General features: G+C 46.1%; 11 non-coding genes across 11 annotated transcripts; all 11 read right to left on the bottom strand.

Moving 5' to 3' along the window:
• Positions 1-2,007: 2,007 nt before the first annotated feature.
• Positions 2,008-2,198, bottom strand: LOC130323221 (U2 spliceosomal RNA). Its single transcript, XR_008868575.1, has one exon. It is a non-coding gene; the product is annotated as a U2 spliceosomal RNA (small nuclear RNA).
• Positions 2,199-4,288: 2,090 nt separating this feature from the next.
• Positions 4,289-4,479, bottom strand: LOC130323219 (U2 spliceosomal RNA). The gene has a single exon (XR_008868574.1). It is a non-coding gene; the product is annotated as a U2 spliceosomal RNA (small nuclear RNA).
• Positions 4,480-6,567: 2,088 nt separating this feature from the next.
• Positions 6,568-6,758, bottom strand: LOC130323218 (U2 spliceosomal RNA). Its single transcript, XR_008868573.1, has one exon. It is a non-coding gene; the product is annotated as a U2 spliceosomal RNA (small nuclear RNA).
• Positions 6,759-8,840: 2,082 nt separating this feature from the next.
• Positions 8,841-9,031, bottom strand: LOC130323217 (U2 spliceosomal RNA). Its single transcript, XR_008868572.1, has one exon. It is a non-coding gene; the product is annotated as a U2 spliceosomal RNA (small nuclear RNA).
• A 2,086-nt stretch (positions 9,032-11,117) lies between these two features.
• LOC130323216 (U2 spliceosomal RNA) lies at positions 11,118-11,308 on the bottom strand. Its single transcript, XR_008868571.1, has one exon. It is a non-coding gene; the product is annotated as a U2 spliceosomal RNA (small nuclear RNA).
• Positions 11,309-13,396: 2,088 nt separating this feature from the next.
• LOC130323215 (U2 spliceosomal RNA) lies at positions 13,397-13,587 on the bottom strand. The gene has a single exon (XR_008868570.1). It is a non-coding gene; the product is annotated as a U2 spliceosomal RNA (small nuclear RNA).
• Positions 13,588-15,680: 2,093 nt separating this feature from the next.
• On the bottom strand, positions 15,681-15,871 carry LOC130323232 (U2 spliceosomal RNA). Its single transcript, XR_008868585.1, has one exon. It is a non-coding gene; the product is annotated as a U2 spliceosomal RNA (small nuclear RNA).
• Positions 15,872-17,960: 2,089 nt separating this feature from the next.
• On the bottom strand, positions 17,961-18,151 carry LOC130323230 (U2 spliceosomal RNA). Its single transcript, XR_008868584.1, has one exon. It is a non-coding gene; the product is annotated as a U2 spliceosomal RNA (small nuclear RNA).
• A 2,088-nt stretch (positions 18,152-20,239) lies between these two features.
• Positions 20,240-20,430, bottom strand: LOC130323229 (U2 spliceosomal RNA). Its single transcript, XR_008868583.1, has one exon. It is a non-coding gene; the product is annotated as a U2 spliceosomal RNA (small nuclear RNA).
• Positions 20,431-22,529: 2,099 nt separating this feature from the next.
• LOC130323226 (U2 spliceosomal RNA) lies at positions 22,530-22,720 on the bottom strand. The gene has a single exon (XR_008868580.1). It is a non-coding gene; the product is annotated as a U2 spliceosomal RNA (small nuclear RNA).
• A 2,088-nt stretch (positions 22,721-24,808) lies between these two features.
• Positions 24,809-24,999, bottom strand: LOC130323214 (U2 spliceosomal RNA). The gene has a single exon (XR_008868569.1). It is a non-coding gene; the product is annotated as a U2 spliceosomal RNA (small nuclear RNA).
• Positions 25,000-25,566: the final 567 nt, after the last annotated feature.

Below are 25,566 nucleotides of genomic sequence, written 5' to 3'. Positions count from 1 at the left end.
AGACAATTTTCCATGCACACTCTGGGCTGGGGGGCAGTCAACCACCAGTACACACAGCAGAACCTAAACCCATACCATTATTGCTAAGCAGCAAGACAGGGGCCCATTGCACTCCCACGGGGCCTTTTTAAATGCAATCCATAACCCGGATTTGCCAGGAACCCTTCTTACTCCTCCTACTTGCATGTGACACTGGGCTTAGGATCTGCATAGGAAACACACACACAAGCACACACCTACCTTTGTTGCCTGCAGATGCCTCCTTGGCTGTCCCCAAACGGTATCAAACCAACACCCACGGGAAGCTGTAAGCATAGAGGACATGCCTGCACCCCATTGGACTTACCTGTGTGGGTTAAATCCGGGTTATTTGACAACCTATGGCGGTGATGGTTCTGCTCAGGCAGAGCAGTGCTGATGCTCCTCATAAAGCTGTCGCTGCTGTGAAGGTTCTAGGTGACATCACAATCCCTATGGTTACATACACAACAAAGCTGGGTTGTTGTTGTTTACACTCTGCAAGGCCTGTGGAAGTGAGTGACATCATAGCACTGTAGTTCTGAGGGTTCTAGATGGATGCAACAATCTCCTGTTGCTTCTATGAAGGCCATAATAGACGACATCACCAAACAGCTCCATAGTCACATACACAGCAAAGGAGAGATGTTGTTTACACCTAGTGATGTCAGTGGTATTGAGTGACATCACAGCACAGTGCTAAGGCTCCTGGGCCTGGACACAGCAGCGGCTGCAATATCTCAACGGAGAATACGTTTATATATATGTGTGTGTGTGCGCGTATATATATATATATATATATATATATATATATATATATTTCTCCGCCGAAATCACTTTTAAACCCATTTCCACCTTTTTTTCCCTTCTCTTCCTCTTACTTTTTTTTCACGTTTTTTTACGTTTTTCTCCTTTTCGCCTCTTTTCTGGGCGTATTATTCTTCTTTTTCTTCTTTTTTTTCGTCTAATGCATACCCCATCAGTGCAGCAATGCTTATTCAATACCGCCAGCAGATGGAGACACTGGGGGATAATTTTCTAAGGATTTATACTGATTTTTCCTGTCTGAATTTGTCGCACAGAAAGTTGCAGGCCAAATATGTGTGACATTTCTGCGACTTTAGCTTCTAGAGCATTTTTACAACATTATACATAGGTGCTGAATACATAAAAAGCGACTGTTCAGCGACAGACAAGTCGCATCGGCTGAAAGTAGGCCAGAATGTCAGTCCATGTTGGAGCAGGTTTAGATACAGTCTAAAGCATAGATCTCAAAGTCTGTGCACAGAATTTAGCAAGGGCCTCGCACCTTCTGATGCATCAGGTAGGTGCACTATAGCATAGCCTAACCCTCTGTACTTTGGTCTATATTGATGCGGGACATAGACAGCCAGCTGATGACCAATCCATTAGTGCAATGGATGGCTGGAAGCATTTGTCTTTGCCTTTGCAATACCACAGAAGCAATGCATGGTCAATGTACAGCAATGACACACCTGTGTGAACAGCCAGGAGACCCCCCCATGTTATGTTACATAGTTACATAGTTAGTACGGTCGAAAAAAGACATATGTCCATCAAGTTCAACCAGGGAATTAAGGGGTAGGGGTGTGGCGCGATATTGGGGAAGGGATGAGATTTTATATTTCTTCATAAGCATTAATCTTATTTTGTCAATTAGGAACATTCAGCACCCACCCGCTATCAAGGCAGCTGCCTATCATGTCATGCCCTACCTGCACAGGTGTGCTGGCTACTCAAATGATCCAATTAAGGAGGCCATTTAGTCAGCAGCAGCAGAAGTCCTGTGCCTGGACGCTCCAACAGCGGCCAGACACAAGCAGAAGCAGCAGCAGCACCACCTTTTGTTTTTTGGCTGCAGCAGCAGCAGCAGCAGCAGCAGCAGCAAGGCCCACAGGGCTGGCTAGCTGGCTAGCCAGCAAGCAGGTAGCAATGAAAGTAGGAATCTTTCTTTTTAACCCTGTAAGGGGGTGGTGCACTGTACCCGAAGATACTGCCATATCGGGTCAATGCATAGGGCGACGGAAGCAAGCTTCGAAATCGGCCCCCGTTCTCAAAAATCCATTTAATATATGGTCCCCAGATAGGGGACGTATCAGATATTAAACTGATAAGAACAGATACTACACTTGATCTTAGCCAAAAGGCCGAGAAGCGATAACCGTGAAAGGGGCGGGCCCAACAAGGTCCCCTTCATGGGCACTATCACTGCTTGCTGTCAGGGAGGCTGCCAGACAATTTTCCATGCACACTCTGGGCTGGGGGGCAGTCAACCACCAGTACACACAGCAGAACCTAAACCCATACCATTATTGCTAAGCAGCAAGACAGGGGCCCATTGCACTCCCACGGGGCCTTTTTAAATGCAATCCATAACCCGGATTTGCCAGGAACCCTTCTTACTCCTCCTACTTGCATGTGACACTGGGCTTAGGATCTGCATAGGAAACACACACACAAGCACACACCTACCTTTGTTGCCTGCAGATGCCTCCTTGGCTGTCCCCAAACGGTATCAAACCAACACCCACGGGAAGCTGTAAGCATAGAGGACATGCCTGCACCCCATTGGACTTACCTGTGTGGGTTAAATCCGGGTTATTTGACAACCTATGGCGGTGATGGTTCTGCTCAGGCAGAGCAGTGCTGATGCTCCTCATAAAGCTGTCGCTGCTGTGAAGGTTCTAGGTGACATCACAATCCCTATGGTTACATACACAACAAAGCTGGGTTGTTGTTGTTTACACTCTGCAAGGCCTGTGGAAGTGAGTGACATCATAGCACTGTAGTTCTGAGGGTTCTAGATGGATGCAACAATCTCCTGTTGCTTCTATGAAGGCCATAATAGACGACATCACCAAACAGCTCCATAGTCACATACACAGCAAAGGAGAGATGTTGTTTACACCTAGTGATGTCAGTGGTATTGAGTGACATCACAGCACAGTGCTAAGGCTCCTGGGCCTGGACACAGCAGCGGCTGCAATATCTCAACGGAGAATACGTTTATATATATGTGTGTGTGTGCGCGTATATATATATATATATATATATATATATATATATATATATATATATATTTCTCCGCCGAAATCACTTTTAAACCCATTTCCACCTTTTTTTCCCTTCTCTTCCTCTTACTTTTTTTTCACGTTTTTTTACGTTTTTCTCCTTTTCGCCTCTTTTCTGGGCGTATTATTCTTCTTTTTCTTCTTTTTTTTCGTCTAATGCATACCCCATCAGTGCAGCAATGCTTATTCAATACCGCCAGCAGATGGAGACACTGGGGGATAATTTTCTAAGGATTTATACTGATTTTTCCTGTCTGAATTTGTCGCACAGAAAGTTGCAGGCCAAATATGTGTGACATTTCTGCGACTTTAGCTTCTAGAGCATTTTTACAACATTATACATAGGTGCTGAATACATAAAAAGCGACTGTTCAGCGACAGACAAGTCGCATCGGCTGAAAGTAGGCCAGAATGTCAGTCCATGTTGGAGCAGGTTTAGATACAGTCTAAAGCATAGATCTCAAAGTCTGTGCACAGAATTTAGCAAGGGCCTCGCACCTTCTGATGCATCAGGTAGGTGCACTATAGCATAGCCTAACCCTCTGTACTTTGGTCTATATTGATGCGGGACATAGACAGCCAGCTGATGACCAATCCATTAGTGCAATGGATGGCTGGAAGCATTTGTCTTTGCCTTTGCAATACCACAGAAGCAATGCATGGTCAATGTACAGCAATGACACACCTGTGTGAACAGCCAGGAGACCCCCCCATGTTATGTTACATAGTTACATAGTTAGTACGGTCGAAAAAAGACATATGTCCATCAAGTTCAACCAGGGAATTAAGGGGTAGGGGTGTGGCGCGATATTGGGGAAGGGATGAGATTTTATATTTCTTCATAAGCATTAATCTTATTTTGTCAATTAGGAACATTCAGCACCCACCCGCTATCAAGGCAGCTGCCTATCATGTCATGCCCTACCTGCACAGGTGTGCTGGCTACTCAAATGATCCAATTAAGGAGGCCATTTAGTCAGCAGCAGCAGAAGTCCTGTGCCTGGACGCTCCAACAGCGGCCAGACACAAGCAGAAGCAGCAGAAGCAGCAGCAGCACCACCTTTTGTTTTTTGGCTGCAGCAGCAGCAGCAGCAGCAAGGCCCACAGGGCTGGCTAGCTGGCTAGCCAGCAAGCAGGTAGCAATGAAAGTAGGAATCTTTCTTTTTAACCCTGTAAGGGGGTGGTGCACTGTACCCGAAGATACTGCCATATCGGGTCAATGCATAGGGCGACGGAAGCAAGCTTCGAAATCGGCCCCCGTTCTCAAAAATCCATTTAATATATGGTCCCCAGATAGGGGACGTATCAGATATTAAACTGATAAGAACAGATACTACACTTGATCTTAGCCAAAAGGCCGAGAAGCGATAACCGTGAAAGGGGCGGGCCCAACAAGGTCCCCTTCATGGGCACTATCACTGCTTGCTGTCAGGGAGGCTGCCAGACAATTTTCCATGCACACTCTGGGCTGGGGGGCAGTCAACCACCAGTACACACAGCAGAACCTAAACCCATACCATTATTGCTAAGCAGCAAGACAGGGGCCCATTGCACTCCCACGGGGCCTTTTTAAATGCAATCCATAACCCGGATTTGCCAGGAACCCTTCTTACTCCTCCTACTTGCATGTGACACTGGGCTTAGGATCTGCATAGGAAACACACACACAAGCACACACCTACCTTTGTTGCCTGCAGATGCCTCCTTGGCTGTCCCCAAACGGTATCAAACCAACACCCACGGGAAGCTGTAAGCATAGAGGACATGCCTGCACCCCATTGGACTTACCTGTGTGGGTTAAATCCGGGTTATTTGACAACCTATGGCGGTGATGGTTCTGCTCAGGCAGAGCAGTGCTGATGCTCCTCATAAAGCTGTCGCTGCTGTGAAGGTTCTAGGTGACATCACAATCCCTATGGTTACATACACAACAAAGCTGGGTTGTTGTTGTTTACACTCTGCAAGGCCTGTGGAAGTGAGTGACATCATAGCACTGTAGTTCTGAGGGTTCTAGATGGATGCAACAATCTCCTGTTGCTTCTATGAAGGCCATAATAGACGACATCACCAAACAGCTCCATAGTCACATACACAGCAAAGGAGAGATGTTGTTTACACCTAGTGATGTCAGTGGTATTGAGTGACATCACAGCACAGTGCTAAGGCTCCTGGGCCTGGACACAGCAGCGGCTGCAATATCTCAACGGAGAATACGTTTATATATATGTGTGTGTGTGCGCGTATATATATATATATATATATATATATATATATATATATATATATATTTCTCCGCCGAAATCACTTTTAAACCCATTTCCACCTTTTTTTCCCTTCTCTTCCTCTTACTTTTTTTTCACGTTTTTTTACGTTTTTCTCCTTTTCGCCTCTTTTCTGGGCGTATTATTCTTCTTTTTCTTCTTTTTTTTCGTCTAATGCATACCCCATCAGTGCAGCAATGCTTATTCAATACCGCCAGCAGATGGAGACACTGGGGGATAATTTTCTAAGGATTTATACTGATTTTTCCTGTCTGAATTTGTCGCACAGAAAGTTGCAGGCCAAATATGTGTGACATTTCTGCGACTTTAGCTTCTAGAGCATTTTTACAACATTATACATAGGTGCTGAATACATAAAAAGCGACTGTTCAGCGACAGACAAGTCGCATCGGCTGAAAGTAGGCCAGAATGTCAGTCCATGTTGGAGCAGGTTTAGATACAGTCTAAAGCATAGATCTCAAAGTCTGTGCACAGAATTTAGCAAGGGCCTCGCACCTTCTGATGCATCAGGTAGGTGCACTATAGCATAGCCTAACCCTCTGTACTTTGGTCTATATTGATGCGGGACATAGACAGCCAGCTGATGACCAATCCATTAGTGCAATGGATGGCTGGAAGCATTTGTCTTTGCCTTTGCAATACCACAGAAGCAATGCATGGTCAATGTACAGCAATGACACACCTGTGTGAACAGCCAGGAGACCCCCCCATGTTATGTTACATAGTTACATAGTTAGTACGGTCGAAAAAAGACATATGTCCATCAAGTTCAACCAGGGAATTAAGGGGTAGGGGTGTGGCGCGATATTGGGGAAGGGATGAGATTTTATATTTCTTCATAAGCATTAATCTTATTTTGTCAATTAGGAACATTCAGCACCCACCCGCTATCAAGGCAGCTGCCTATCATGTCATGCCCTACCTGCACAGGTGTGCTGGCTACTCAAATGATCCAATTAAGGAGGCCATTTAGTCAGCAGCAGCAGAAGTCCTGTGCCTGGATGCTCCAACAGCGGCCAGACACAAGCAGAAGCAGCAGAAGCAGCAGCAGCACCACCTTTTGTTTTTTGGCTGCAGCAGCAGCAGCAGCAGCAAGGCCCACAGGGCTGGCTAGCTGGCTAGCCAGCAAGCAGGTAGCAATGAAAGTAGGAATCTTTCTTTTTAACCCTGTAAGGGGGTGGTGCACTGTACCCGAAGATACTGCCATATCGGGTCAATGCATAGGGCGACGGAAGCAAGCTTCGAAATCGGCCCCCGTTCTCAAAAATCCATTTAATATATGGTCCCCAGATAGGGGACGTATCAGATATTAAACTGATAAGAACAGATACTACACTTGATCTTAGCCAAAAGGCCGAGAAGCGATAACCGTGAAAGGGGCGGGCCCAACAAGGTCCCCTTCATGGGCACTATCACTGCTTGCTGTCAGGGAGGCTGCCAGACAATTTTCCATGCACACTCTGGGCTGGGGGGCAGTCAACCACCAGTACACACAGCAGAACCTAAACCCATACCATTATTGCTAAGCAGCAAGACAGGGGCCCATTGCACTCCCACGGGGCCTTTTTAAATGCAATCCATAACCCGGATTTGCCAGGAACCCTTCTTACTCCTCCTACTTGCATGTGACACTGGGCTTAGGATCTGCATAGGAAACACACACACAAGCACACACCTACCTTTGTTGCCTGCAGATGCCTCCTTGGCTGTCCCCAAACGGTATCAAACCAACACCCACGGGAAGCTGTAAGCATAGAGGACATGCCTGCACCCCATTGGACTTACCTGTGTGGGTTAAATCCGGGTTATTTGACAACCTATGGCGGTGATGGTTCTGCTCAGGCAGAGCAGTGCTGATGCTCCTCATAAAGCTGTCGCTGCTGTGAAGGTTCTAGGTGACATCACAATCCCTATGGTTACATACACAACAAAGCTGGGTTGTTGTTGTTTACACTCTGCAAGGCCTGTGGAAGTGAGTGACATCATAGCACTGTAGTTCTGAGGGTTCTAGATGGATGCAACAATCTCCTGTTGCTTCTATGAAGGCCATAATAGACGACATCACCAAACAGCTCCATAGTCACATACACAGCAAAGGAGAGATGTTGTTTACACCTAGTGATGTCAGTGGTATTGAGTGACATCACAGCACAGTGCTAAGGCTCCTGGGCCTGGACACAGCAGCGGCTGCAATATCTCAACGGAGAATACGTTTATATATATGTGTGTGTGTGCGCGTATATATATATATATATATATATATATATATATATATATATTTCTCCGCCGAAATCACTTTTAAACCCATTTCCACCTTTTTTTCCCTTCTCTTCCTCTTACTTTTTTTTCACGTTTTTTTACGTTTTTCTCCTTTTCGCCTCTTTTCTGGGCGTATTATTCTTCTTTTTCTTCTTTTTTTTCGTCTAATGCATACCCCATCAGTGCAGCAATGCTTATTCAATACCGCCAGCAGATGGAGACACTGGGGGATAATTTTCTAAGGATTTATACTGATTTTTCCTGTCTGAATTTGTCGCACAGAAAGTTGCAGGCCAAATATGTGTGACATTTCTGCGACTTTAGCTTCTAGAGCATTTTTACAACATTATACATAGGTGCTGAATACATAAAAAGCGACTGTTCAGCGACAGACAAGTCGCATCGGCTGAAAGTAGGCCAGAATGTCAGTCCATGTTGGAGCAGGTTTAGATACAGTCTAAAGCATAGATCTCAAAGTCTGTGCACAGAATTTAGCAAGGGCCTCGCACCTTCTGATGCATCAGGTAGGTGCACTATAGCATAGCCTAACCCTCTGTACTTTGGTCTATATTGATGCGGGACATAGACAGCCAGCTGATGACCAATCCATTAGTGCAATGGATGGCTGGAAGCATTTGTCTTTGCCTTTGCAATACCACAGAAGCAATGCATGGTCAATGTACAGCAATGACACACCTGTGTGAACAGCCAGGAGACCCCCCCATGTTATGTTACATAGTTACATAGTTAGTACGGTCGAAAAAAGACATATGTCCATCAAGTTCAACCAGGGAATTAAGGGGTAGGGGTGTGGCGCGATATTGGGGAAGGGATGAGATTTTATATTTCTTCATAAGCATTAATCTTATTTTGTCAATTAGGAACATTCAGCACCCACCCGCTATCAAGGCAGCTGCCTATCATGTCATGCCCTACCTGCACAGGTGTGCTGGCTACTCAAATGATCCAATTAAGGAGGCCATTTAGTCAGCAGCAGCAGAAGTCCTGTGCCTGGACGCTCCAACAGCGGCCAGACACAAGCAGAAGCAGCAGAAGCAGCAGCAGCACCACCTTTTGTTTTTTGGCTGCAGCAGCAGCAGCAGCAGCAAGGCCCACAGGGCTGGCTAGCTGGCTAGCCAGCAAGCAGGTAGCAATGAAAGTAGGAATCTTTCTTTTTAACCCTGTAAGGGGGTGGTGCACTGTACCCGAAGATACTGCCATATCGGGTCAATGCATAGGGCGACGGAAGCAAGCTTCGAAATCGGCCCCCGTTCTCAAAAATCCATTTAATATATGGTCCCCAGATAGGGGACGTATCAGATATTAAACTGATAAGAACAGATACTACACTTGATCTTAGCCAAAAGGCCGAGAAGCGATAACCGTGAAAGGGGCGGGCCCAACAAGGTCCCCTTCATGGGCACTATCACTGCTTGCTGTCAGGGAGGCTGCCAGACAATTTTCCATGCACACTCTGGGCTGGGGGGCAGTCAACCACCAGTACACACAGCAGAACCTAAACCCATACCATTATTGCTAAGCAGCAAGACAGGGGCCCATTGCACTCCCACGGGGCCTTTTTAAATGCAATCCATAACCCGGATTTGCCAGGAACCCTTCTTACTCCTCCTACTTGCATGTGACACTGGGCTTAGGATCTGCATAGGAAACACACACACAAGCACACACCTACCTTTGTTGCCTGCAGATGCCTCCTTGGCTGTCCCCAAACGGTATCAAACCAACACCCACGGGAAGCTGTAAGCATAGAGGACATGCCTGCACCCCATTGGACTTACCTGTGTGGGTTAAATCCGGGTTATTTGACAACCTATGGCGGTGATGGTTCTGCTCAGGCAGAGCAGTGCTGATGCTCCTCATAAAGCTGTCGCTGCTGTGAAGGTTCTAGGTGACATCCCAATCCCTATGGTTACATACACAACAAAGCTGGGTTGTTGTTGTTTACACTCTGCAAGGCCTGTGGAAGTGAGTGACATCATAGCACTGTAGTTCTGAGGGTTCTAGATGGATGCAACAATCTCCTGTTGCTTCTATGAAGGCCATAATAGACGACATCACCAAACAGCTCCATAGTCACATACACAGCAAAGGAGAGATGTTGTTTACACCTAGTGATGTCAGTGGTATTGAGTGACATCACAGCACAGTGCTAAGGCTCCTGGGCCTGGACACAGCAGCGGCTGCAATATCTCAACGGAGAATACGTTTATATATATGTGTGTGTGTGCGCGTATATATATATATATATATATATATATATATATATATATATATATATCTCCGCCGAAATCACTTTTAAACCCATTTCCACCTTTTTTTCCCTTCTCTTCCTCTTACTTTTTTTTCACGTTTTTTTACGTTTTTCTCCTTTTCGCCTCTTTTCTGGGCGTATTATTCTTCTTTTTCTTCTTTTTTTTCGTCTAATGCATACCCCATCAGTGCAGCAATGCTTATTCAATACCGCCAGCAGATGGAGACACTGGGGGATAATTTTCTAAGGATTTATACTGATTTTTCCTGTCTGAATTTGTCGCACAGAAAGTTGCAGGCCAAATATGTGTGACATTTCTGCGACTTTAGCTTCTAGAGCATTTTTACAACATTATACATAGGTGCTGAATACATAAAAAGCGACTGTTCAGCGACAGACAAGTCGCATCGGCTGAAAGTAGGCCAGAATGTCAGTCCATGTTGGAGCAGGTTTAGATACAGTCTAAAGCATAGATCTCAAAGTCTGTGCACAGAATTTAGCAAGGGCCTCGCACCTTCTGATGCATCAGGTAGGTGCACTATAGCATAGCCTAACCCTCTGTACTTTGGTCTATATTGATGCGGGACATAGACAGCCAGCTGATGACCAATCCATTAGTGCAATGGATGGCTGGAAGCATTTGTCTTTGCCTTTGCAATACCACAGAAGCAATGCATGGTCAATGTACAGCAATGACACACCTGTGTGAACAGCCAGGAGACCCCCCCATGTTATGTTACATAGTTACATAGTTAGTACGGTCGAAAAAAGACATATGTCCATCAAGTTCAACCAGGGAATTAAGGGGTAGGGGTGTGGCGCGATATTGGGGAAGGGATGAGATTTTATATTTCTTCATAAGCATTAATCTTATTTTGTCAATTAGGAACATTTAGCACCCACCCGCTATCAAGGCAGCTGCCTATCATGTCATGCCCTACCTGCACAGGTGTGCTGGCTACTCAAATGATCCAATTAAGGAGGCCATTTAGTCAGCAGCAGCAGAAGTCCTGTGCCTGGACGCTCCAACAGCGGCCAGACACAAGCAGAAGCAGCAGAAGCAGCAGCAGCACCACCTTTTGTTTTTTGGCTGCAGCAGCAGCAGCAGCAGCAAGGCCCACAGGGCTGGCTAGCTGGCTAGCCAGCAAGCAGGTAGCAATGAAAGTAGGAATCTTTCTTTTTAACCCTGTAAGGGGGTGGTGCACTGTACCCGAAGATACTGCCATATCGGGTCAATGCATAGGGCGACGGAAGCAAGCTTCGAAATCGGCCCCCGTTCTCAAAAATCCATTTAATATATGGTCCCCAGATAGGGGACGTATCAGATATTAAACTGATAAGAACAGATACTACACTTGATCTTAGCCAAAAGGCCGAGAAGCGATAACCGTGAAAGGGGCGGGCCCAACAAGGTCCCCTTCATGGGCACTATCACTGCTTGCTGTCAGGGAGGCTGCCAGACAATTTTCCATGCACACTCTGGGCTGGGGGGCAGTCAACCACCAGTACACACAGCAGAACCTAAACCCATACCATTATTGCTAAGCAGCAAGACAGGGGCCCATTGCACTCCCACGGGGCCTTTTTAAATGCAATCCATAACCCGGATTTGCCAGGAACCCTTCTTACTCCTCCTACTTGCATGTGACACTGGGCTTAGGATCTGCATAGGAAACACACACACAAGCACACACCTACCTTTGTTGCCTGCAGATGCCTCCTTGGCTGTCCCCAAACGGTATCAAACCAACACCCACGGGAAGCTGTAAGCATAGAGGACATGCCTGCACCCCATTGGACTTACCTGTGTGGGTTAAATCCGGGTTATTTGACAACCTATGGCGGTGATGGTTCTGCTCAGGCAGAGCAGTGCTGATGCTCCTCATAAAGCTGTCGCTGCTGTGAAGGTTCTAGGTGACATCACAATCCCTATGGTTACATACACAACAAAGCTGGGTTGTTGTTGTTTACACTCTGCAAGGCCTGTGGAAGTGAGTGACATCATAGCACTGTAGTTCTGAGGGTTCTAGATGGATGCAACAATCTCCTGTTGCTTCTATGAAGGCCATAATAGACGACATCACCAAACAGCTCCATAGTCACATACACAGCAAAGGAGAGATGTTGTTTACACCTAGTGATGTCAGTGGTATTGAGTGACATCACAGCACAGTGCTAAGGCTCCTGGGCCTGGACACAGCAGCGGCTGCAATATCTCAACGGAGAATACGTTTATATATATGTGTGTGTGTGCGCGTATATATATATATATATATATATATATATATATATATATATATATATTTCTCCGCCGAAATCACTTTTAAACCCATTTCCACCTTTTTTTCCCTTCTCTTCCTCTTACTTTTTTTTCACGTTTTTTTACGTTTTTCTCCTTTTCGCCTCTTTTCTGGGCGTATTATTCTTCTTTTTCTTCTTTTTTTTCGTCTAATGCATACCCCATCAGTGCAGCAATGCTTATTCAATACCGCCAGCAGATGGAGACACTGGGGGATAATTTTCTAAGGATTTATACTGATTTTTCCTGTCTGAATTTGTCGCACAGAAAGTTGCAGGCCAAATATGTGTGACATTTCTGCGACTTTAGCTTCTAGAGCATTTTTACAACATTATACATAGGTGCTGAATACATAAAAAGCGACTGTTCAGCGACAGACAAGTCGCATCGGCTGAAAGTAGGCCAGAATGTCAGTCCATGTTGGAGCAGGTTTAGATACAGTCTAAAGCATAGATCTCAAAGTCTGTGCACAGAATTTAGCAAGGGCCTCGCACCTTCTGATGCATCAGGTAGGTGCACTATAGCATAGCCTAACCCTCTGTACTTTGGTCTATATTGATGCGGGACATAGACAGCCAGCTGATGACCAATCCATTAGTGCAATGGATGGCTGGAAGCATTTGTCTTTGCCTTTGCAATACCACAGAAGCAATGCATGGTCAATGTACAGCAATGACACACCTGTGTGAACAGCCAGGAGACCCCCCCATGTTATGTTACATAGTTACATAGTTAGTACGGTCGAAAAAAGACATATGTCCATCAAGTTCAACCAGGGAATTAAGGGGTAGGGGTGTGGCGCGATATTGGGGAAGGGATGAGATTTTATATTTCTTCATAAGCATTAATCTTATTTTGTCAATTAGGAACATTCAGCACCCACCCGCTATCAAGGCAGCTGCCTATCATGTCATGCCCTACCTGCACAGGTGTGCTGGCTACTCAAATGATCCAATTAAGGAGGCCATTTAGTCAGCAGCAGCAGAAGTCCTGTGCCTGGACGCTCCAACAGCGGCCAGACACAAGCAGAAGCAGCAGAAGCAGCAGCAGCACCACCTTTTGTTTTTTGGCTGCAGCAGCAGCAGCAGCAGCAAGGCCCACAGGGCTGGCTAGCTGGCTAGCCAGCAAGCAGGTAGCAATGAAAGTAGGAATCTTTCTTTTTAACCCTGTAAGGGGGTGGTGCACTGTACCCGAAGATACTGCCATATCGGGTCAATGCATAGGGCGACGGAAGCAAGCTTCGAAATCGGCCCCCGTTCTCAAAAATCCATTTAATATATGGTCCCCAGATAGGGGACGTATCAGATATTAAACTGATAAGAACAGATACTACACTTGATCTTAGCCAAAAGGCCGAGAAGCGATAACCGTGAAAGGGGCGGGCCCAACAAGGTCCCCTTCATGGGCACTATCACTGCTTGCTGTCAGGGAGGCTGCCAGACAATTTTCCATGCACACTCTGGGCTGGGGGGCAGTCAACCACCAGTACACACAGCAGAACCTAAACCCATACCATTATTGCTAAGCAGCAAGACAGGGGCCCATTGCACTCCCACGGGGCCTTTTTAAATGCAATCCATAACCCGGATTTGCCAGGAACCCTTCTTACTCCTCCTACTTGCATGTGACACTGGGCTTAGGATCTGCATAGGAAACACACACACAAGCACACACCTACCTTTGTTGCCTGCAGATGCCTCCTTGGCTGTCCCCAAACGGTATCAAACCAACACCCACGGGAAGCTGTAAGCATAGAGGACATGCCTGCACCCCATTGGACTTACCTGTGTGGGTTAAATCCGGGTTATTTGACAACCTATGGCGGTGATGGTTCTGCTCAGGCAGAGCAGTGCTGATGCTCCTCATAAAGCTGTCGCTGCTGTGAAGGTTCTAGGTGACATCACAATCCCTATGGTTACATACACAACAAAGCTGGGTTGTTGTTGTTTACACTCTGCAAGGCCTGTGGAAGTGAGTGACATCATAGCACTGTAGTTCTGAGGGTTCTAGATGGATGCAACAATCTCCTGTTGCTTCTATGAAGGCCATAATAGACGACATCACCAAACAGCTCCATAGTCACATACACAGCAAAGGAGAGATGTTGTTTACACCTAGTGATGTCAGTGGTATTGAGTGACATCACAGCACAGTGCTAAGGCTCCTGGGCCTGGACACAGCAGCGGCTGCAATATCTCAACGGAGAATACGTTTATATATATGTGTGTGTGTGCGCGTATATATATATATATATATATATATATATATATATATATATATATATATATATTTCTCCGCCGAAATCACTTTTAAACCCATTTCCACCTTTTTTTCCCTTCTCTTCCTCTTACTTTTTTTTCACTTTTTTTTACGTTTTTCTCCTTTTCGCCTCTTTTCTGGGCGTATTATTCTTCCTTTTCTTCTTTTTTTTGTCTAATGCATACCCCATCAGTGCAGCAATGCTTATTCAATACCGCCAGCAGATGGAGACACTGGGGGATAATTTTCTAAGGATTTATACTGATTTTTCCTGTCTGAATTTGTCGCACAGAAAGTTGCAGGCCAAATATGTGTGACATTTCTGCGACTTTAGCTTCTAGAGCATTTTTACAACATTATACATAGGTGCTGAATACATAAAAAGCGACTGTTCAGCGACAGACAAGTCGCATCGGCTGAAAGTAGGCCAGAATGTCAGTCCATGTTGGAGCAGGTTTAGATACAGTCTAAAGCATAGATCTCAAAGTCTGTGCACAGAATTTAGCAAGGGCCTCGCACCTTCTGATGCATCAGGTAGGTGCACTATAGCATAGCCTAACCCTCTGTACTTTGGTCTATATTGATGCGGGACATAGACAGCCAGCTGATGACCAATCCATTAGTGCAATGGATGGCTGGAAGCATTTGTCTTTGCCTTTGCAATACCACAGAAGCAATGCATGGTCAATGTACAGCAATGACACACCTGTGTGAACAGCCAGGAGACCCCCCCATGTTATGTTACATAGTTACATAGTTAGTACGGTCGAAAAAAGACATATGTCCATCAAGTTCAACCAGGGAATTAAGGGGTAGGGGTGTGGCGCGATATTGGGGAAGGGATGAGATTTTATATTTCTTCATAAGCATTAATCTTATTTTGTCAATTAGGAACATTCAGCACCCACCCGCTATCAAGGCAGCTGCCTATCATGTCATGCCCTACCTGCACAGGTGTGCTGGCTACTCAAATGATCCAATTAAGGAGGCCATTTAGTCAGCAGCAGCAGAAGTCCTGTGCCTGGACGCTCCAACAGCGGCCAGACACAAGCAGAAGCAGCAGAAGCAGCAGCAGCACCACCTTTTGTTTTTTGGCTGCAGCAGCAGCAGCAGCAGCAAGGCCCACAGGGCTGGCTAGCTGGCTAGCCAGCAAGCAGGTAGCAATGAAAGTAGGAATCTTTCTTTTTAACCCTGTAAGGGGGTGGTGCACTGTACCCGAAGATACTGCCATATCGGGTCAATGCATAGGGCGACGGAAGCAAGCTTCGAAATCGGCCCCCGTTCTCAAAAATCCATTTAATATATGGTCCCCAGATAGGGGACGTATCAGATATTAAACTGATAAGAACAGATACTACACTTGATCTTAGCCAAAAGGCCGAGAAGCGATAACCGTGAAAGGGGCGGGCCCAACAAGGTCCCCTTCATGGGCACTATCACTGCTTGCTGTCAGGGAGGCTGCCAGACAATTTTCCATGCACACTCTGGGCTGGGGGGCAGTCAACCACCAGTACACACAGCAGAACCTAAACCCATACCATTATTGCTAAGCAGCAAGACAGGGGCCCATTGCACTCCCACGGGGCCTTTTTAAATGCAATCCATAACCCGGATTTGCCAGGAACCCTTCTTACTCCTCCTACTTGCATGTGACACTGGGCTTAGGATCTGCATAGGAAACACACACACAAGCACACACCTACCTTTGTTGCCTGCAGATGCCTCCTTGGCTGTCCCCAAACGGTATCAAACCAACACCCACGGGAAGCTGTAAGCATAGAGGACATGCCTGCACCCCATTGGACTTACCTGTGTGGGTTAAATCCGGGTTATTTGACAACCTATGGCGGTGATGGTTCTGCTCAGGCAGAGCAGTGCTGATGCTCCTCATAAAGCTGTCGCTGCTGTGAAGGTTCTAGGTGACATCACAATCCCTATGGTTACATACACAACAAAGCTGGGTTGTTGTTGTTTACACTCTGCAAGGCCTGTGGAAGTGAGTGACATCATAGCACTGTAGTTCTGAGGGTTCTAGATGGATGCAACAATCTCCTGTTGCTTCTATGAAGGCCATAATAGACGACATCACCAAACAGCTCCATAGTCACATACACAGCAAAGGAGAGATGTTGTTTACACCTAGTGATGTCAGTGGTATTGAGTGACATCACAGCACAGTGCTAAGGCTCCTGGGCCTGGACACAGCAGTGGCTGCAATATCTCAACGGAGAATACGTTTATATATATGTGTGTGTGTGCGCGTATATATATATATATATATATATATATATATATATATATATATATTTCTCCGCCGAAATCACTTTTAAACCCATTTCCACCTTTTTTTCCCTTCTCTTCCTCTTACTTTTTTTTCACGTTTTTTTACGTTTTTCTCCTTTTCGCCTCTTTTCTGGGCGTATTATTCTTCTTTTTCTTCTTTTTTTTCGTCTAATGCATACCCCATCAGTGCAGCAATGCTTATTCAATACCGCCAGCAGATGGAGACACTGGGGGATAATTTTCTAAGGATTTATACTGATTTTTCCTGTCTGAATTTGTCGCACAGAAAGTTGCAGGCCAAATATGTGTGACATTTCTGCGACTTTAGCTTCTAGAGCATTTTTACAACATTATACATAGGTGCTGAATACATAAAAAGCGACTGTTCAGCGACAGACAAGTCGCATCGGCTGAAAGTAGGCCAGAATGTCAGTCCATGTTGGAGCAGGTTTAGATACAGTCTAAAGCATAGATCTCAAAGTCTGTGCACAGAATTTAGCAAGGGCCTCGCACCTTCTGATGCATCAGGTAGGTGCACTATAGCATAGCCTAACCCTCTGTACTTTGGTCTATATTGATGCGGGACATAGACAGCCAGCTGATGACCAATCCATTAGTGCAATGGATGGCTGGAAGCATTTGTCTTTGCCTTTGCAATACCACAGAAGCAATGCATGGTCAATGTACAGCAATGACACACCTGTGTGAACAGCCAGGAGACCCCCCCATGTTATGTTACATAGTTACATAGTTAGTACGGTCGAAAAAAGACATATGTCCATCAAGTTCAACCAGGGAATTAAGGGGTAGGGGTGTGGCGCGATATTGGGGAAGGGATGAGATTTTATATTTCTTCATAAGCATTAATCTTATTTTGTCAATTAGGAACATTCAGCACCCACCCGCTATCAAGGCAGCTGCCTATCATGTCATGCCCTACCTGCACAGGTGTGCTGGCTACTCAAATGATCCAATTAAGGAGGCCATTTAGTCAGCAGCAGCAGAAGTCCTGTGCCTGGACGCTCCAACAGCGGCCAGACACAAGCAGAAGCAGCAGAAGCAGCAGCAGCACCACCTTTTGTTTTTTGGCTGCAGCAGCAGCAGCAGCAGCAGCAAGGCCCACAGGGCTGGCTAGCTGGCTAGCCAGCAAGCAGGTAGCAATGAAAGTAGGAATCTTTCTTTTTAACCCTGTAAGGGGGTGGTGCACTGTACCCGAAGATACTGCCATATCGGGTCAATGCATAGGGCGACGGAAGCAAGCTTCGAAATCGGCCCCCGTTCTCAAAAATCCATTTAATATATGGTCCCCAGATAGGGGACGTATCAGATATTAAACTGATAAGAACAGATACTACACTTGATCTTAGCCAAAAGGCCGAGAAGCGATAACCGTGAAAGGGGCGGGCCCAACAAGGTCCCCTTCATGGGCACTATCACTGCTTGCTGTCAGGGAGGCTGCCAGACAATTTTCCATGCACACTCTGGGCTGGGGGGCAGTCAACCACCAGTACACACAGCAGAACCTAAACCCATACCATTATTGCTAAGCAGCAAGACAGGGGCCCATTGCACTCCCACGGGGCCTTTTTAAATGCAATCCATAACCCGGATTTGCCAGGAACCCTTCTTACTCCTCCTACTTGCATGTGACACTGGGCTTAGGATCTGCATAGGAAACACACACACAAGCACACACCTACCTTTGTTGCCTGCAGATGCCTCCTTGGCTGTCCCCAAACGGTATCAAACCAACACCCACGGGAAGCTGTAAGCATAGAGGACATGCCTGCACCCCATTGGACTTACCTGTGTGGGTTAAATCCGGGTTATTTGACAACCTATGGCGGTGATGGTTCTGCTCAGGCAGAGCAGTGCTGATGCTCCTCATAAAGCTGTCGCTGCTGTGAAGGTTCTAGGTGACATCACAATCCCTATGGTTACATACACAACAAAGCTGGGTTGTTGTTGTTTACACTCTGCAAGGCCTGTGGAAGTGAGTGACATCATAGCACTGTAGTTCTGAGGGTTCTAGATGGATGCAACAATCTCCTGTTGCTTCTATGAAGGCCATAATAGACGACATCACCAAACAGCTCCATAGTCACATACACAGCAAAGGAGAGATGTTGTTTACACCTAGTGATGTCAGTGGTATTGAGTGACATCACAGCACAGTGCTAAGGCTCCTGGGCCTGGACACAGCAGCGGCTGCAATATCTCAACGGAGAATACGTTTATATATATGTGTGTGTGTGCGCGTATATATATATATATATATATATATATATATATATATATATTTCTCCGCCGAAATCACTTTTAAACCCATTTCCACCTTTTTTTCCCTTCTCTTCCTCTTACTTTTTTTTCACGTTTTTTTACGTTTTTCTCCTTTTCGCCTCTTTTCTGGGCGTATTATTCTTCTTTTTCTTCTTTTTTTTCGTCTAATGCATACCCCATCAGTGCAGCAATGCTTATTCAATACCGCCAGCAGATGGAGACACTGGGGGATAATTTTCTAAGGATTTATACTGATTTTTCCTGTCTGAATTTGTCGCACAGAAAGTTGCAGGCCAAATATGTGTGACATTTCTGCGACTTTAGCTTCTAGAGCATTTTTACAACATTATACATAGGTGCTGAATACATAAAAAGCGACTGTTCAGCGACAGACAAGTCGCATCGGCTGAAAGTAGGCCAGAATGTCAGTCCATGTTGGAGCAGGTTTAGATACAGTCTAAAGCATAGATCTCAAAGTCTGTGCACAGAATTTAGCAAGGGCCTCGCACCTTCTGATGCATCAGGTAGGTGCACTATAGCATAGCCTAACCCTCTGTACTTTGGTCTATATTGATGCGGGACATAGACAGCCAGCTGATGACCAATCCATTAGTGCAATGGATGGCTGGAAGCATTTGTCTTTGCCTTTGCAATACCACAGAAGCAATGCATGGTCAATGTACAGCAATGACACACCTGTGTGAACAGCCAGGAGACCCCCCCATGTTATGTTACATAGTTACATAGTTAGTACGGTCGAAAAAAGACATATGTCCATCAAGTTCAACCAGGGAATTAAGGGGTAGGGGTGTGGCGCGATATTGGGGAAGGGATGAGATTTTATATTTCTTCATAAGCATTAATCTTATTTTGTCAATTAGGAACATTCAGCACCCACCCGCTATCAAGGCAGCTGCCTATCATGTCATGCCCTACCTGCACAGGTGTGCTGGCTACTCAAATGATCCAATTAAGGAGGCCATTTAGTCAGCAGCAGCAGAAGTCCTGTGCCTGGACGCTCCAACAGCGGCCAGACACAAGCAGAAGCAGCAGAAGCAGCAGCAGCACCACCTTTTGTTTTTTGGCTGCAGCAGCAGCAGCAGCAGCAGCAGCAAGGCCCACAGGGCTGGCTAGCTGGCTAGCCAGCAAGCAGGTAGCAATGAAAGTAGGAATCTTTCTTTTTAACCCTGTAAGGGGGTGGTGCACTGTACCCGAAGATACTGCCATATCGGGTCAATGCATAGGGCGACGGAAGCAAGCTTCGAAATCGGCCCCCGTTCTCAAAAATCCATTTAATATATGGTCCCCAGATAGGGGACGTATCAGATATTAAACTGATAAGAACAGATACTACACTTGATCTTAGCCAAAAGGCCGAGAAGCGATAACCGTGAAAGGGGCGGGCCCAACAAGGTCCCCTTCATGGGCACTATCACTGCTTGCTGTCAGGGAGGCTGCCAGACAATTTTCCATGCACACTCTGGGCTGGGGGGCAGTCAACCACCAGTACACACAGCAGAACCTAAACCCATACCATTATTGCTAAGCAGCAAGACAGGGGCCCATTGCACTCCCACGGGGCCTTTTTAAATGCAATCCATAACCCGGATTTGCCAGGAACCCTTCTTACTCCTCCTACTTGCATGTGACACTGGGCTTAGGATCTGCATAGGAAACACACACACAAGCACACACCTACCTTTGTTGCCTGCAGATGCCTCCTTGGCTGTCCCCAAACGGTATCAAACCAACACCCACGGGAAGCTGTAAGCATAGAGGACATGCCTGCACCCCATTGGACTTACCTGTGTGGGTTAAATCCGGGTTATTTGACAACCTATGGCGGTGATGGTTCTGCTCAGGCAGAGCAGTGCTGATGCTCCTCATAAAGCTGTCGCTGCTGTGAAGGTTCTAGGTGACATCACAATCCCTATGGTTACATACACAACAAAGCTGGGTTGTTGTTGTTTACACTCTGCAAGGCCTGTGGAAGTGAGTGACATCATAGCACTGTAGTTCTGAGGGTTCTAGATGGATGCAACAATCTCCTGTTGCTTCTATGAAGGCCATAATAGACGACATCACCAAACAGCTCCATAGTCACATACACAGCAAAGGAGAGATGTTGTTTACACCTAGTGATGTCAGTGGTATTGAGTGACATCACAGCACAGTGCTAAGGCTCCTGGGCCTGGACACAGCAGCGGCTGCAATATCTCAACGGAGAATACGTTTATATATATGTGTGTGTGTGCGCGTATATATATATATATATATATATATATATATATATATATATATATATATATATATATTTCTCCGCCGAAATCACTTTTAAACCCATTTCCACCTTTTTTTCCCTTCTCTTCCTCTTACTTTTTTTTCACGTTTTTTTACGTTTTTCTCCTTTTCGCCTCTTTTCTGGGCGTATTATTCTTCTTTTTCTTCTTTTTTTTTCGTCTAATGCATACCCCATCAGTGCAGCAATGCTTATTCAATACCGCCAGCAGATGGAGACACTGGGGGATAATTTTCTAAGGATTTATACTGATTTTTCCTGTCTGAATTTGTCGCACAGAAAGTTGCAGGCCAAATATGTGTGACATTTCTGCGACTTTAGCTTCTAGAGCATTTTTACAACATTATACATAGGTGCTGAATACATAAAAAGCGACTGTTCAGCGACAGACAAGTCGCATCGGCTGAAAGTAGGCCAGAATGTCAGTCCATGTTGGAGCAGGTTTAGATACAGTCTAAAGCATAGATCTCAAAGTCTGTGCACAGAATTTAGCAAGGGCCTCGCACCTTCTGATGCATCAGGTAGGTGCACTATAGCATAGCCTAACCCTCTGTACTTTGGTCTATATTGATGCGGGACATAGACAGCCAGCTGATGACCAATCCATTAGTGCAATGGATGGCTGGAAGCATTTGTCTTTGCCTTTGCAATACCACAGAAGCAATGCATGGTCAATGTACAGCAATGACACACCTGTGTGAACAGCCAGGAGACCCCCCCATGTTATGTTACATAGTTACATAGTTAGTACGGTCGAAAAAAGACATATGTCCATCAAGTTCAACCAGGGAATTAAGGGGTAGGGGTGTGGCGCGATATTGGGGAAGGGATGAGATTTTATATTTCTTCATAAGCATTAATCTTATTTTGTCAATTAGGAACATTCAGCACCCACCCGCTATCAAGGCAGCTGCCTATCATGTCATGCCCTACCTGCACAGGTGTGCTGGCTACTCAAATGATCCAATTAAGGAGGCCATTTAGTCAGCAGCAGCAGAAGTCCTGTGCCTGGACGCTCCAACAGCGGCCAGACACAAGCAGAAGCAGCAGAAGCAGCAGCAGCACCACCTTTTGTTTTTTGGCTGCAGCAGCAGCAGCAGCAGCAAGGCCCACAGGGCTGGCTAGCTGGCTAGCCAGCAAGCAGGTAGCAATGAAAGTAGGAATCTTTCTTTTTAACCCTGTAAGGGGGTGGTGCACTGTACCCGAAGATACTGCCATATCGGGTCAATGCATAGGGCGACGGAAGCAAGCTTCGAAATCGGCCCCCGTTCTCAAAAATCCATTTAATATATGGTCCCCAGATAGGGGACGTATCAGATATTAAACTGATAAGAACAGATACTACACTTGATCTTAGCCAAAAGGCCGAGAAGCGATAACCGTGAAAGGGGCGGGCCCAACAAGGTCCCCTTCATGGGCACTATCACTGCTTGCTGTCAGGGAGGCTGCCAGACAATTTTCCATGCACACTCTGGGCTGGGGGGCAGTCAACCACCAGTACACACAGCAGAACCTAAACCCATACCATTATTGCTAAGCAGCAAGACAGGGGCCCATTGCACTCCCACGGGGCCTTTTTAAATGCAATCCATAACCCGGATTTGCCAGGAACCCTTCTTACTCCTCCTACTTGCATGTGACACTGGGCTTAGGATCTGCATAGGAAACACACACACAAGCACACACCTACCTTTGTTGCCTGCAGATGCCTCCTTGGCTGTCCCCAAACGGTATCAAACCAACACCCACGGGAAGCTGTAAGCATAGAGGACATGCCTGCACCCCATTGGACTTACCTGTGTGGGTTAAATCCGGGTTATTTGACAACCTATGGCGGTGATGGTTCTGCTCAGGCAGAGCAGTGCTGATGCTCCTCATAAAGCTGTCGCTGCTGTGAAGGTTCTAGGTGACATCACAATCCCTATGGTTACATACACAACAAAGCTGGGTTGTTGTTGTTTACACTCTGCAAGGCCTGTGGAAGTGAGTGACATCATAGCACTGTAGTTCTGAGGGTTCTAGATGGATGCAACAATCTCCTGTTGCTTCTATGAAGGCCATAATAGACGACATCACCAAACAGCTCCATAGTCACATACACAGCAAAGGAGAGATGTTGTTTACACCTAGTGATGTCAGTGGTATTGAGTGACATCACAGCACAGTGCTAAGGCTCCTGGGCCTGGACACAGCAGCGGCTGCAATATCTCAACGGAGAATACGTTTATATATATGTGTGTGTGTGCGCGTATATATATATATATATATATATATATATATATATATATATTTCTCCGCCGAAATCACTTTTAAACCCATTTCCACCTTTTTTTCCCTTCTCTTCCTCTTACTTTTTTTTCACGTTTTTTTACGTTTTTCTCCTTTTCGCCTCTTTTCTGGGCGTATTATTCTTCTTTTTCTTCTTTTTTTTCGTCTAATGCATACCCCATCAGTGCAGCAATGCTTATTCAATACCGCCAGCAGATGGAGACACTGGGGGATAATTTTCTAAGGATTTATACTGATTTTTCCTGTCTGAATTTGTCGCACAGAAAGTTGCAGGCCAAATATGTGTGACATTTCTGCGACTTTAGCTTCTAGAGCATTTTTACAACATTATACATAGGTGCTGAATACATAAAAAGCGACTGTTCAGCGACAGACAAGTCGCATCGGCTGAAAGTAGGCCAGAATGTCAGTCCATGTTGGAGCAGGTTTAGATACAGTCTAAAGCATAGATCTCAAAGTCTGTGCACAGAATTTAGCAAGGGCCTCGCACCTTCTGATGCATCAGGTAGGTGCACTATAGCATAGCCTAACCCTCTGTACTTTGGTCTATATTGATGCGGGACATAGACAGCCAGCTGATGACCAATCCATTAGTGCAATGGATGGCTGGAAGCATTTGTCTTTGCCTTTGCAATACCACAGAAGCAATGCATGGTCAATGTACAGCAATGACACACCTGTGTGAACAGCCAGGAGACCCCCCCATGTTATGTTACATAGTTACATAGTTAGTACGGTCGAAAAAAGACATATGTCCATCAAGTTCAACCAGGGAATTAAGGGGTAGGGGTGTGGCGCGATATTGGGGAAGGGATGAGATTTTATATTTCTTCATAAGCATTAATCTTATTTTGTCAATTAGGAACATTCAGCACCCACCCGCTATCAAGGCAGCTGCCTATCATGTCATGCCCTACCTGCACAGGTGTGCTGGCTACTCAAATGATCCAATTAAGGAGGCCATTTAGTCAGCAGCAGCAGAAGTCCTGTGCCTGGACGCTCCAACAGCGGCCAGACACAAGCAGAAGCAGCAGAAGCAGCAGCAGCACCACCTTTTGTTTTTTGGCTGCAGCAGCAGCAGCAGCAGCAGCAGCAAGGCCCACAGGGCTGGCTAGCTGGCTAGCCAGCAAGCAGGTAGCAATGAAAGTAGGAATCTTTCTTTTTAACCCTGTAAGGGGGTGGTGCACTGTACCCGAAGATACTGCCATATCGGGTCAATGCATAGGGCGACGGAAGCAAGCTTCGAAATCGGCCCCCGTTCTCAAAAATCCATTTAATATATGGTCCCCAGATAGGGGACGTATCAGATATTAAACTGATAAGAACAGATACTACACTTGATCTTAGCCAAAAGGCCGAGAAGCGATAACCGTGAAAGGGGCGGGCCCAACAAGGTCCCCTTCATGGGCACTATCACTGCTTGCTGTCAGGGAGGCTGCCAGACAATTTTCCATGCACACTCTGGGCTGGGGGGCAGTCAACCACCAGTACACACAGCAGAACCTAAACCCATACCATTATTGCTAAGCAGCAAGACAGGGGCCCATTGCACTCCCACGGGGCCTTTTTAAATGCAATCCATAACCCGGATTTGCCAGGAACCCTTCTTACTCCTCCTACTTGCATGTGACACTGGGCTTAGGATCTGCATAGGAAACACACACACAAGCACACACCTACCTTTGTTGCCTGCAGATGCCTCCTTGGCTGTCCCCAAACGGTATCAAACCAACACCCACGGGAAGCTGTAAGCATAGAGGACATGCCTGCACCCCATTGGACTTACCTGTGTGGGTTAAATCCGGGTTATTTGACAACCTATGGCGGTGATGGTTCTGCTCAGGCAGAGCAGTGCTGATGCTCCTCATAAAGCTGTCGCTGCTGTGAAGGTTCTAGGTGACATCACAATCCCTATGGTTACATACACAACAAAG

Source organism: Hyla sarda, unplaced genomic scaffold (assembly GCF_029499605.1).
Source record: "Hyla sarda isolate aHylSar1 unplaced genomic scaffold, aHylSar1.hap1 scaffold_2443, whole genome shotgun sequence".
Lineage (NCBI taxonomy): Eukaryota > Metazoa > Chordata > Amphibia > Anura > Hylidae > Hyla > Hyla sarda.
This window is presented reverse-complemented; position numbering and strand designations above follow the sequence as displayed.